The sequence below is a fragment of the Oncorhynchus gorbuscha genome, linkage group LG11 (assembly GCF_021184085.1).
Source record: "Oncorhynchus gorbuscha isolate QuinsamMale2020 ecotype Even-year linkage group LG11, OgorEven_v1.0, whole genome shotgun sequence".
Lineage (NCBI taxonomy): Eukaryota > Metazoa > Chordata > Actinopteri > Salmoniformes > Salmonidae > Oncorhynchus > Oncorhynchus gorbuscha.
In genome coordinates, this window is record NC_060183.1 from 35,503,944 (window position 1) to 35,517,527 (window position 13,584).

A 13,584-nucleotide genomic window follows, 5' to 3' on the forward strand; every position below is an offset into this window, starting at 1 on the left:
CTTATTTGCTGTTGATAATGATGATCAGCCAATTTTTAAAATGTCATTACATTAAGATATAACAGGGGAACATAGCTACATTAAATACAATTCACAAGTTGATTTAAAAACAGTCTAAAACCCTTTCTCGTGGTTGGAGCCTTGACAGACATGTCGAATATCGCTTGACATAAAACAACTTTTCTTTCCTTTCATTTATGGCAGGTGTTGTTAGTTATAATACGTTTTAAATCAAATCAAATTGTATTTGTCACATGTGCCATATACAACAGACCTAACAGTGAAATGCTTACTAACAATCCCTTAACCAACAATGCAGTTTTCAGTGTTCAGTAAAAAATAAATTAAAGAGCAGCAGTAAAATAACAGTAGCGAGGCTATATACAGGGGGTACCGGTACAGAGTCAATGTGCGGGGGCACAGGTCAGTCGAGGTAATTGTGGTAAAATGTACATGTAGGTAGAGATAAAGTGACTATGCATAGAGTAGCAGCAGCGTAAAAGGGGGGTGGTCAATGCAAATAGTCTGGATAACCAGCTGTTCAAGAGTCTTATGGCTTGGGGGTAGAAGCTGTTAAGGCGGCTTTTGGACCTAGACTTGGCACTCCGGTACCGCTTGCCGTGTGGTAGTAGAGAGAACAGTCTATGATTAGGGTGGCTGGAGTCTTTGACAATTTTTAGGGCCTTCCTCTGACACCGCCTGGTATAGAGGTCCTGGATAGCAGGAAGCTTGGCCCAAGTGATGCACTGGGCCGTACGCACTCTCCTCTGTAGTGCCTTGCGTTCGGAGGCCGAGCACTTGCCCTACCAGGCAGTGATGCAACCAGCCAGGATGCTCTCGAAGGTGCAGCTGTATAACTTTTTGAGGATCTGAGGCCCATGCCAAATCTTTTCAGTTTTCTGAGGGGGAATAGGCTTTGTCGTGTCCTCTTCACGACTGTCTTGGTGCGCTTGGACCATGTTAGTTTGTTGGTGATGTGGACACCAAGGAACTTGAAGCTCTCAATCTGCTCTACAACAGCCCCGTCGATGAGAATGGGGGCATGCGCAGTCCTCCGTTTCCTGTATTGTGAATGCTGAGCTGTAGTCAATGAATAGCATTCTCACATAGGTGTTCCTTTTGTCCATGTGGGAAAGGGCAGTGTGGAGTACAATAGAGATTCCATCATCTGTGGATCTGTTGGGGCGGTATTCAAGTCAGAGTGGATCTAGGGTTTCTAAGATAATGGTGTTGATGTGAGCCATGACCAGCCTTTCAACGCACTTCATGGCTACAGACGTCGGTAGTCGGGTCGGTAGTCATTTAGGCAGGTTACCTTAGTGTTCTTGGGCACAGGGACTTTGGTGGTCTTTGGTGGTCTTGAAACGTGTTGGTATTACAGAATCAGTCAGGGACAGGTTGAAAATGTCAGTGAAGACACCTGCTAGTTGGTCAGCGCATGCTCGGAGCACACGTCCTGGTAATCCGTCTGGCCATGCAGCCTTGTGAATGTTGACCTGTTTAAAGGTCTTATTCACATCGGCTAAGGATAGTGTGATAACACAATCATCCAGAACAGCTGATGCTCTCATGCATGCTTCAGTGTTGCAAGCCTCAAAGCGAGCATAGAAGTCATTTAGCTTGTCTGGTAGGGTCGTGTCACTGGGCAGCTCGCAGCTGTGCTTCCCTTTGTAATCTGTAATGGTTTGCAAGCGTCAGAGCCGGTATAGTACGATTAAATCCTAGTCCTATATTGATGCTTTGCCTGTTTGATGGTTCATTGGAGGGCATAGCGGGATTTCCAGGTTAGAGTCCCGCTCCTTGAAAGCGGCAGCTCTACCCTTTAGCTCTGTGCGGATGTTGCCTATAATCCATGGCTGCTGGTGGGGGTATGTATGTACGGTCAACTGTGGGGACGACGTCATCAATGCACTTATTGATGAAGCCAGTGACTGATGTGGTGTACACCTCAATGCCATCGGAAGAATCCCGGAACATATTCCAGTCTGTGCTAGCAAAACAGTCCTGTAGCTTAGCATATCCATCATCTGACAACTTCTTTATTTATGCATCCTGCTTAAGGTTTTACTTGTAAGCAGGAATCAGGAGGATATAATTATGGTCAGATTTGCCAAATGGAGGGTGAGGGAAAGCTTTGTACACGTCTCTGTGTGTGGAGTAAAGGTGGTCTAGAGTTTTTTTCTCCCTCTGGTTGCACATTTAACATGCTGGTAGAAATGAGGTAAAACGGATTAACTACGTACCATTTCATGTCTCCTTATGTTATGGCGTGAAAACAGCTTTCATGGCACATAAATTCCAAATAATATATGTGATTGGAAAATGGAATGTTTCTAACCGGAAGAGTCACCTTAACTTGATACTTATAATAAATGACATAGTAATGACAAATTCCATAGTAGCCTAATGGGCATATTCACAATTGGGCCGATTCAGACTTAGTATGCCTTTTTTACGCATTTTGATTTAAGTACTTCTCAATATTTGGTATTCAGACTTATGCACGTGCGACCCTATGCACGTGCAAAATGAGATTTCCGGGTGTGGCTCCCTTGTGAGCACTTAAAAGATTTTATTCAAACCCAGAAAACGTACCCACTGGGTGGACTACCAATTTGATCAGGGATAGTTTCTTCAATTAATTTTTTTCTGTTCAATTATCTAAAGAAATCACTTGAAATACTGTGCAAATGTATTTTGGTCAGCACAACATTAGAATGTAACAACAAGTAACTCAGAAAATCAAATAGGCTTACTGGAATACCTTGAAAATCAGACATTTCCTCAATTTGGTTCTTGAAAAGGTCTTTGAAATTATTGTAGCTGAAATTATTATAAACTCTCCTGATCAAATGTAAATATCCAATATTTTCATTTCTAATCAGTTTTTGTGACAGATGTAGACTTCTGACACTTTTGCATACTTTTTGGAAGAGTTTTTGTTCTATAGGCTATAAAAACAATACAATATAAAAATGTACATCCTTGAAAATGATGATTGTGCTTGAAAAAGTAATTAAAAGCCCATGAATTTGACTTTCCAATGTCTGTACGAACCCTGCATTTTGGTTTATGGGCCAATTGGCATATATTAACCATTTTGAAATGTTGATCCATCCCAAAGTCACACTTTTGGACCCATTATTTATAGAAAGACCCACATATATCTTAGAAAATATATTTTTAGAAATCACAAATTCCTAATGAGAGAAAATACAGCAATTCCTCAGTAGCATTATTTAGAAACTATAGATCACAGATCACTCACTATCCGTGATGGTTTTGTTTGTCTTGTTTATTTTTTTAAATCTGTGCCGGCCTTGTTGAAATAAGGGTATAATAATAATGTGAATCCCAAATGGCACCCAGGAGATAGGTTGGAGAAGGTTTGAGCAGAGGGAAGAGATTGTACCTAAACTGTATGTGTAAACATGTACATGCAGGGCCCAGCTGTAAATGAGACCTTGGTCTCAGTCTGTGTTCCTTGTTGAAATAAAGGTATAATAATAATGTGAATCCCAAATGGCACCCCATAGTGCAGTACTTTTGACCAGAGCCCTAAGGTCTACTAAATACGGGATAGGGGGCCATTTGGGATGCAGACAGAAGCTCCAGCTACGTACATCTATGGATTCTTTAGAAAAGGCTTGTATGACTCATTCAACTGCAGATTTGGTGGTTTGGCATATGCTTTTCATCCGTCTATCTACACATTAGCTGTCTTGACAAATCATTCCAAACAGTGTGTCTGTGTGTCATTCCAAACAGAGGCATCATCTTCACAAGGCATGATAACACAAACAACAATGCAACCAAGGGAATGAAAGCAAGGCAAACAAGCCTCGGAGATAAAAGTGCAGCTAAATATAATAGAAAATAATAGAACAAAGAAAAAGATTGTTGTGTGAAAGATGTAGAAGATCCTGATGGATTGACGTACATAAAAGACATATGCATCCCAAATGCCAACCTATTCCCTATACAGCATACTACTTTTGACGAGAGCCCATAGAGTTAGTTAGAGGACTCATGGATATAATTGAGGGCTTCCACCATTTTAAAGTAGTCAACTGGGTGGGGATTCCTATGGGTTGGGCCAATGATCAGAGCCTTCTCTTGTTCAACTTGTGTTAAATATGGTTTGTAAATGTCTAAGTTATATCACAACCATCTAATGGCCACAATACATCAATGACATAAGATTTGGTTCAGGACCCCAACATTGCAGGTTGTGGAAAATCACAAATATTTGCTTTATTCTTTTTTCAATCTACAAAATAAGAAGAAAATTAACCACTTCAAAATGGATAAGGCTTCAATGGTGCTGACTATGCTGTCACAGACACCATAACGGGATAGATACAGATGTGAGTCCTCTAACTCTATGCGAGAGCTGTATAGGCCTTGGTCAAAAGAAGTGCACTATAAAGGGAATAGGGTGACAGTTGGGACACACACAGAGACTGGTAGTACTAAGAAATAAATGGCATGATAACAAGGCTGCGCAAGGGATGCTTGAATCTTTAGTATGCAGCCTCGCAAGGCAAGGTCGAAACAAACAAACAGGGTAAAATCTGAAACAAATTGTCCAATAATGTTCTTTAGAGTTGAAGACCATGTTCGTTGTTGACGGAGACTGACTACACATGCAGCTTATACATGTTTGGTACCCAATATCATTCAGACATCAGACTAACGTTACTATTCACATCAGTTTTCTCCAAAATCATCAAATATATTCTGTGTAACAGAATATGGACGTCAACCAATCCTTGTTCTATTGGTAAACTTATAACAGGGGTGGGTAAACTTTGGGGCTTGATGGCCACATTAAGAAATTCAACGGAGGGCTGCAAATATATATTTTTTACTGATTTGTTGGTTAAAATCTATTTGAGGGCTAGAAAAAGGGCATTAAAAAAATATATATATAGGTCCATTATAACTTCTACATACATTCTGTGTAGTTTCAGAGTGGCCTGGAGTGCACAGATTCAACTACAAAGACCAGGGAGATTTTCAAGTGCATCAAAAGGGCAGTGATTGGTATATTGATGGGTAACAATAACAAATCAGTCACTTAATCTCTCTTTAAACATGGTAAAGTTAATAATTATGCTGAGGATGATGTATTAAACCACCCAGACACAAAGATAGTCATCCTTCTGAACTGAGCTGCAGGACAGGAAGTAAACTGCTCTGGGATGTTACCATGAGGCAATTGGTGACATTAAAGCAGTTACAGAGTTCAATGGCTGTGATGGCAGAAAACTAAGGATGGATCAACAACATTGTAGTGACTCCACTATAATGACTTAAATGACAAAGTGAAACAAATACACAAATATACAGAATACAAATATTCCAAAACATGCATCTTGTATGCAACAAGGCACAAAAGTAATACTGCAAAAAAACATTGCAAAGGAATATACTTTTTGGCCTAACTGCAAAGCCTTATGTTCGGGGCAAATCCAACACAACACTCCTTATTTTCAAGCATGGTGGTGCAGCATCATGGTATGGGTATACTTGACTTCGGCAAACACTGGGGAGTTTTTCAAGATAAATAGAAACGTGATGGAGTTAGGCATAGGCAAAATCCTACAGAAAAACTTGCTTCAGTCTGCTTTACGCCAGACACTGGGAAAGGAATTCACCTTTCGGCAAGACAAGAACCTACACCACAAGGCCAAATCTATGCTGGAGTTGCTTACCAAGAAGACTTGAAAGTGGCTGTCTAGCCATGATCCTGAACATCTTGACAGAGTTTGGAGAACTTTGAAAATAAACATTGTCTAATATTGCACAATCCAGTGTCTAAAGCTCTTAAAGCTGCAATATGTAACTTTTTTGGGGCGACCCGACCAAATTCACATAGAAATGTGAGTTAAAGATCTCTCATTTTCATTGTCATCAAATCTTAGAAGCGGTAGATCGGTTCTATGTGCTCTATTTCTATATTTTCTGTTCTTAAGTTTTTGCGTCTTTTACTTTCGGTTTTGTACACCAGCTTCAAACAGCTGAAAATACAATATATTTGCTTATTGGAAAGATATTACACAGCAGTTTAGATAGTACTATGATTCTCAACACTATGCATTGCTTGTTTTGCACAAACTTAAAATAGGCAAACTGTGAGAATTTATGCAACTAGGAATTCTGCTTAGTGCACCTTTAAAGAATTACCCAAGAAGACTCAAAGCTGTACTCGCTGCCAAAAGTGTCTCTAACATGTATTGACTCCGGCAACGGAATATTTCTACAACGACTATATTTCATTTAATATATATTAATAAAAAAAAAAATAAAAAAAAATCCTCTGGCAGAGTATTTTGGGAAGATTGTTGACAAATGTTTTAAATGCCACTTTGTAACAAAATGTGAAAAAAATCCAAGAGGTATGAATACTTTTGCAAGACACTGTACATCATTAAGTCTCTCAGGGTCGGCCTCCATAGTGACGCAGCGGTCTAAGACACTGTACATCATTAAGTCTCTCAGGGTCGGCCTCCATAGTGACGCAGTGGTCTAAGACACTGTACATCATTAAGTCTCTCAGGGTCGGCCTCCATAGTGACGCAGCGGTCTAAGACACTGTACATCATTAAGTCTCTCAGGGTCGGCCTCCATAGTGACGCAGCGGTCTAAGACACTGTACATCATTAAGTCTCTCAGGGTCGGCCTCCATAGTGACGCAGCGGTCTAAGACACTGTACATCATTAAGTCTCTCAGGGTCGGCCTCCATAGTGACGCAGTGGTCTAAGACACTGTACATCATTAAGTCTCTCAGGGTCGGCCTCCATAGTGACGCAGCGGTCTAAGACACTGTACATCATTAAGTCTCTCAGGGTCGGCCTCCATAGTGACGCAGCGGTCTAAGACACTGTACATCATTAAGTCTCTCAGGGTCGGCCTCCATAGTGACGCAGCGGTCTAAGACACTGTACATCATTAAGTCTCTCAGGGTCGGCCTCCATAGTGACGCAGCGGTCTAAGACACTGTACATCATTAAGTCTCTCAGGGTCGGCCTCCATAGTGACGCAGCGGTCTAAGACACTGTACATCATTAAGTCTCTCAGGGTCAGCCTCCATAGTGACGCAGCGGTCTAAGACACTGTACATCATTAAGTCTCTCAGGGTCAGCCTCCATAGTGACGCAGCGGTCTAAGACACTGTACATCATTAAGTCTCTCAGGGTCGGCCTCCATAGTGACGCAGCGGTCTAAGGCACTGTACATCATTAAGTCTCTCAGGGTCGGCCTCCATAGTGACGCAGCGGTCTAAGACACTGTACATCATTAAGTCTCTCAGGGTCGGCCTCCATAGTGACGCAGTGGTCTAAGACACTGTACATCATTAAGTCTCTCAGGGTCGGCCTCCATAGTGACGCAGCTGTCTAAGGCACTGCATTGTAGTGCTTGAAGCATCACTAAAGACACGGGTGCGATCACGGCTGTGTGACCTGGGTCGCGACCGGGAGACCCATGAGGCGGCGCACAATTGGCCCAGCGCCATCCGGCTTAGGGGAGGGTTTGCCGTCCGGGATGTCCTTGTCTCCTCGCGCTCTAGAGACTCCTGTGGCGGGCTGGGCACATGCATGCTGACACATCGCCAGATGTACAGTGTTTCCTCTGACACATTGGTGCGGCTGGCTTCCGGGTTAAGTGAGCAACGTGTCAAGAAGCAGTGAGGCTTGGTAGAATCGTGTTTCAGAGGATGCATGGCTCTCGACCATCCGTATGGGAGTTGAAGTGATGGGACAAAACTAACAACCAATTGGATATCACTAAATTGTGGATAAAAAGAGGTAAAAAGTAGAAATATTATAATAATACAAAAATAAAGTATTTCATGGTCTGCTCCACTGACCTTGAGTACAGGCCACCATGGATCAACACACATCAATATACACAAACACTTGACAACATAGGCTACATGCCAACACACACAGACCGAGACACATGCTCTTTCTCTATCGTCTTTATAAACCAAGTGGGAAAAATATGAGAGATTTTTTAAATATTTTGGCAAAAACAATATGTAGATAATGTTATATAGATACACCTCAGACTTGAGAAAAAATCTGTACAGCTACAGTCATTACTGCATGGAATTTCTAAGCAACCAGCTTCAACTGGCATACCATCGGCACCCAGTCCACCATTGAATCAAACAGCCATTTTTTCTAGTAACATTCCTGTAATCTATCTCTTCTATCTCAAGAGTACTCAGCCTGGACCACAGAACATAAATCATTAAATCAATTCAGCCTAGGCTCCTCATGCAGTACTGAGCTGTCCATCACAACATGCCCCTACCCATGAAAAATAGACAGTGCACCCCCCCCCCCCCAAATGGCTCTCTATTCCCTATATAGTGCACTACATAAGGCATAGGGTGCCATTTGGGATGCACAGACAGCCTAGCTCAGTCTCTCTCTATCCCCACTAGAAACAGCAGAGCAGATGGTGGCTGATGCTCAATAATAACAAATAGAGACGAGTAAACAGCCGTGTGGGAATACACAGGGGAGCTCACCGCCTAATAACACACAGGAGCGGGGAGCAGGGAGCAGGGAGCAGGGGAAGGAGCAGGGCAGGCACACACACACAGACACACATGGAAAACACACATACAGTGCATTCGGAAACTATTTAGACACGCTCACTTATTCCACGTGGTTACGTTACAGCCATATTCTAAAATGGATGAAAAAACACAACAATACCTCATATTGACAAAGTAAAACAGGTTTTTAGAAATATTTGCAAATGTATATACAGTACCAGTCACAAGTTTGGACACACCCACTCATTCAAGGGTTTTTCTTTATTTTTTACTATTTTCTACATTGTAGAATAATAGTGAAGATCTCCAAACTATGAAATAACACATATGGAATCATGTAGTAACCAGAAAAGTGTTAAATCAAAATATATTTTGGATTTTAGATATTTAAAAGTAGTCACACTTTGCCTTGATGACAGCTTTGCACACTCTTGGCATTCTCTCAACAGCGTCATGAGGTAGTCACCTGGAACACATTTCAATTAACAGGTGTACCTTGTTAAAAGTTCATTTGTGGAATGTGTTTCCTTTTTAACGCATTTGAGTCAATCAGTTGTGTTGTGACAAGGTAGGGTTGGTATACAGAAGATTGCCTTATTTGGTAAAAGACCAAGTCCATAGTATGGCAAGAACAGCTCAAATAAGCAAAGAGAAACGACAGTCCATCATTACTTTAAGACATGAAGGTCAGTCAGTGAAGTGCTTTCTGAAATGGCTGTCAGAGAAGGGGATAAACATCGATCTGGCAACTGTTTCAAAACAGGAGAAGGGTAATATTCTCCTGAGTTTTTATGCCACCGCAAGGACTGCTAAAGGAGACTGATATAGAATCAGCAGCATTGCTGGATTGCAGGCAGGCCTACACTGACACTTAAATGAGCCTCCACTGAGCCGGCCTTGGTGCCTGATGAGAGAAACGGAGTTCCCGAAAGCAAACAATGTCTTTGCTGGTATCATAAAACAGCTGAGAAGGGAGGGCAGGGACAGAACCGGCCAACACCCAGCTATAACACAGCAGGACCTAAATCCGAAGCCTTGAGCCCCGCCACCCCTAGAGGATTACTGAATAAGGTGTGGTTTGATTTGCAGTTGCTTTTGGCCAAAGAGGCAACAAAGGAAATCTCAAACTGAAGCCAGACTCATTCGTAATAAAAGAGGACAAAAATGGATCGAGATAGGCAACACTGAGTTTCAATGAAGAATCCAAGAACCACAAAAAACCCATGGAAAGAGACCGAGAGAATAGTTGTGGCTGCATGTATGAAAACCTAGGGAAAGAGTTTTGCTTGATCGCTAGAAAAATCACGAAATTACCTGAACATGCCCCAGCCTTTTATCTACACCCCAGACAAAATCTCTCTGATGACGACAACATGTGGTATACCATAGAGCCAAAGGGACTCAACACTCTTTCATCAATGCTGCCCCGTCTGTGCAAGGTATAACATTTTGTTCAAATAGCTAGGCTGCTATACAGTATATGAATATAATAAACATGAATAGAATCATTGTCATATTGTCATTATTAATTGCTCGCTCTCTCTCTGAGGCTGGCACGTCCCATAGGTATATCAAACACTGCATCAGGACAACTGCCATCCAGCAGCTCTCCGATGCAGGTCTGGAGGCCAGAGTATGTGTACGGGCGTAGGGCCGAAAGCTCTCTTAGGAGCTATTGGAAGCCGTCCACGGATAACAGAAGGAGATGGAGTAACATCCTAACAGCTACGTGCGACAACAAGGCAGTTGTTCCTGAGAAAAGGTGGCCAGCTGCGCTTGAGTCCCCGGCATTAGACAAGTACTGAATGGAAATATGCATTTCAATGTGTATCACGAATAAATAGCTGTCGATGCTGTGAACATCTGAAAAAAAGTGTAATTGTGGATTCTATTTTGATATGCTGTATCAATGTCTTTGCTACAATGTTTCAGCGCCGTTTTCAGCTCCATGGACAGCGCCCCTACAATGTTTCCATCTGACATAACATTTTCCTATGCATAGACCAGATGTGCACTGTTTTCAGAACCATGGACAGCGTCCCTAGAAACCAATGTTCTGGAACTATCAACCAGCATTTGGGAAATCTTGCATTACATGGCAGTCGATACGAAAATAACTAACGACTAGAGACCGCCTAAAATGTCACTTGACAACCAGTGCTAGTGAATGTAGCATCATGTTTTTGTATCAAAATTGATAGTTTGGGAAATAATCTCGATTTTTAATGCAGGTAACCCGTTGTATAAAAGCAATAGTACACTCGAGGCCATGTGTTATGACATTTTTATCATGGCTGTGGTAGACTACACCAATCGGCTTCGCCTCGCGGATATGACCACATCACAGCCATGATAAAAATGCCATAACACATAGCCTCGTGTACTATTGCTTAATTGTTGATTCTAAAACATACACACTTGGGTATGTCATACAAAAAATATAGTATTTAATTGGGGCTTTTACATGGCGTGTGTGTTTTTGTTGATTCCAAAACATAACAGACACACTTGGTAAAATGAATGAGATATGGGCATGCTCAGTTTTGGTTTTGTTGTTTCCAAATCATAGACACACTATGCTGGCTTTGACTCAGATCTGGGATTGTTTATTCAGTTAATTTAACGTCTGGGCATGCTCTGAAGCTTTGTCCTCTTTGAAAACCTAAGGGGAAAAACTGAAGGGGAACAAACATCCTTTGTTATGAGGTCTCTGTGCTTTTTTAAATGGGAGTGGTTGCAGATACGGCTTCTCCCGGACCTGTTTTTTCCTGGACTAAAGGCCTTGAAGTTTCTGCACATGTGCAGATCACGTTCTGGCCAAGTGTTTATTTACCTATTTCTTCAGGTTTTACCGGTGAAATGTCCATGCAGCATCTGCATACCAACCATTTCATCTCAATCAGTTTCATGAGTTGAATGATCTTGTAAAGTGAGCACATTTTAGAGCAGATGGTGTTAAAACTATAGCATAGTCTACCTGTGTATCTTGCCTAGTGGCACGCATTGTTGAATTTGGCCACAAGAGAGAAATTACGTGGTGTTTTTGTCTTGCAGTAACATTATATTATGCTACTATATTTGGTTTGTTATGTAGAATACTATCATTATGTGATCAGACATTGATTCAGCTTTGATCTAAAATTATTACATAATCTATTGGTAAATAGCACACCCATTTTCACCTACCTCATCCCCACAGTTTTTATTTATTTACTTTTCTGCTCTTTTGCACACCAATATCTCTACCTGTACATGATCATCTGATCATTTATCACTCCAGTGTTAATCTGTAATATTGTAATTATTCGCCTACCTCCTCATGCCTTTTGCACACATTGTATATAGACTCCCCTTTTTTTCTCTGTGTTATTGACTTGTTAATTGTTTACTCCATGTGTAACTCTGTGTTGTCTGTTCACACTGCTATGCTTTATCTTGGCCAGGTCGCAGTTGCAAATGAGAACCTGTTCTCAACTAGCCTACCTGGTTAAATAAAGGTGAAATAAAAAAAATAAAAAAAATAAAACAAGCCTGAGTAGCCTGTTCTCTACGAGTAGAGCAGAGATTGTGTAAAGTAGAGAATAAACAAATGCCGAGAACGTGATCAGCACACGAGCAGAAGCTTCGGGTCCTTAGGTCTGAGGGGAAAAAAAGATCAGGGAAAAGTCTTATCCACAGCCATGGCCTTTTTATAAAGGTGGTGAGATGGAGGGGGCACACTTTGTTAATAATTGATTGACAGGGCAGGGTGCTAGCTGCCATACACTATTGTTTTGGCATCAGTGGCATGGCAACCTGTTCAATTGTTCATGTCTAGTCTAGACATAGTGCCTGGAAGCTGTGTCAGATTGACCTACTGAGAGAGAGCTAAATTGCCTGGCCACCGGTGAGCAGCGCGCACATGCTCACCTACACACACTTTCTCTCTCTCTCTCTCTCTCTCTCTCTCTCTCTCTCTCTCTCTCTCTCTCTCTCTCTCTCTCTCTCTCTCTCTCTCTCTCTCTCTCTCTCTCTCTCTCTCTCTCTCTCTCTCTCTCTCTCTCTCTCTCTCTCTCTCTCTCTCTCTCTCTCTCTCTCTCTCTCTCTCTCTCTCTCTCTCTCTCTCTCTCTCATATAGCTAGACCAAATAGGAGAGAATCTCCCAAATTGTTGCACAAAGAACCTAGCCAGATAAATGCAGTACTGAGCTGAGATGTACACCTGCTACACATGTAAGCACCATTCATCTGATGCAGGTCACGGAGTCCATTTATCATTGGCTTTATGTGGGGTGATTGAGGTACTGAAAAGTGTATTGAGATATGATTACCAGTGCTGGCTAAGAGGCCTGTGTCTGAGTCTGTCTGTAGGGTAACTAAGATTCTATGGCATCTTTTGTAACCATGGTATTAATAAGACTGAGAGGCACACCTGGTGATCCCCACCAGCACAAAGACTCTGCCACACTGACTGACTGCAAAACCCTAGTCTACAGCACAGGCAGCAGTGGAGGCTCATCAGAGGAGAAAGGGGAGGACCATCCTCAGTGAATTTCATTGAATTAAAAATAGTTTAAAAAAAAATGTAACTGATCCTTTTTAGATAAAACTATACTAAATATTTTCACGTCACCAAATAATTGATTAAAACACACTGTTTTGCGATTAAGGTCTACAGTAGTCTCAGCAGCACTCTGTAAGGTAGCTACATGTTGTAGCCTGAGGACAGCTAGGTTCTGGGTACATTTACTTCCATACATAACCTATGAGGCTCATGGTTCTCACCACCTTCCATAGACTTAACACGGTAATTATAACAACTTCCGGAGGACGTCCCCCAGCCTATTATAGCTCTTGAAGCATGAACTGATATTTTGTCCACCCAATCAAAGGATCAGAGAATTAATCTAGCACTGAAAACATAAGCTGCAGCTAGCTAGCACTGCAGTGCATAAAATGTGGTGAGTAGTTGACTCAAAGAGAGAGAAAGAAAATAGTTGAACAGTTTTGAACAAATACATTTCTTCCAAAAT

The 13,584-nt window shown here is 41.7% G+C and overlaps 1 protein-coding gene across 1 annotated transcript in view; it reads right to left on the minus strand.

The window, feature by feature from the left end:
* The window catches only part of LOC124048548 (dymeclin-like), a 107,453-nt gene that overhangs the window by 65,268 nt on the left and 28,601 nt on the right, over window positions 1-13,584 (minus strand). The window lies entirely within an intron of this gene.